This window comes from Tupaia chinensis, unplaced genomic scaffold (assembly GCF_000334495.1).
Source record: "Tupaia chinensis unplaced genomic scaffold, TupChi_1.0 Scaffold146058_1, whole genome shotgun sequence".
Taxonomy (NCBI): domain Eukaryota; kingdom Metazoa; phylum Chordata; class Mammalia; order Scandentia; family Tupaiidae; genus Tupaia; species Tupaia belangeri.
This window is the reverse complement of record NW_006205914.1, coordinates 1-835: the sequence shown is the minus strand read 5'-3', so window position 1 is coordinate 835 and position 835 is coordinate 1. Positions and strand designations below refer to the sequence as shown.

At 44.7% G+C, this 835-nt stretch overlaps 1 pseudogene; it reads right to left on the bottom strand.

Annotated features, from left to right (window-relative positions):
• Positions 1 to 8: 8 nt before the first annotated feature.
• LOC102482685 (S-formylglutathione hydrolase pseudogene) lies at positions 9 to 619 on the bottom strand (annotated as a pseudogene).
• Positions 620 to 835: the final 216 nt, after the last annotated feature.

Genomic DNA, 835 nt, shown 5'->3' with positions numbered 1-835 from the left:
GGATAGGACCTCACAAGATGGGTAGCATTATAAGCCTCCCATTTACTTTGATCTGTTCCCAAGTATCCACTAAAAGCTTTTTTGCCCTAAGGACAGAGCACTGGGTTGCAAATTGGAGCAAATGCTGGCCCAGATTTGTATTTTCCAGGATGTTTCAAGGCACAAATCAGAGCTCCATGGCCTCCCATGGAGAGGCCAGAAATAGACATCCTTGGGGGTCTACTGGAAAATGGGCATTTATAAGTTGGGGAAGCTCCTCTGTTACATAAGAGTACATCCTAGTGTTAGTTTCCCAAAGATCTTCAGTGGCATCCACATAAAACCCAGCACTAGTGCCAAAGTTGCAGCTGTCATCTTCTGCTTTAATATTACAGCCACGAGGGAGCAATGACGGTAAGACCATGTTCTGAGGCTGCTTGAGGATAACCAGATTTTGATATAAAATTTTGTTCTGTGCAAGTTAAACCAGACAGCCAGTACAGTGCAGGGCACTTCCCAGTTTCTGCCTTTGGTGGTTAAGTAGATAGCAAATTTCATTTTGCACTTCAGTTCAACAGTCATGTTCAAAAACTTTCTGGAATCCGTCAAAGCACTTGATGGAAATCTGTTTTAAAGCCATTCTTCTCCTGAGACAGCCACAGCAGGTAGAGCAGACACTGCAGGAAGGTCTATAACTTTTTCATCTTCCCAAATGGAAAACCTGTACTCATTAAATACTAACTCCCATGGTCAGCAGGTAGCGCGGTGATTAGGGCAGTGGACTCGCACAGGGCCAACCACAATTCAAGTTTCAGACCTGGTAGGTTGCTTTCTCTCTCTGGTGAGTGCATGTGCC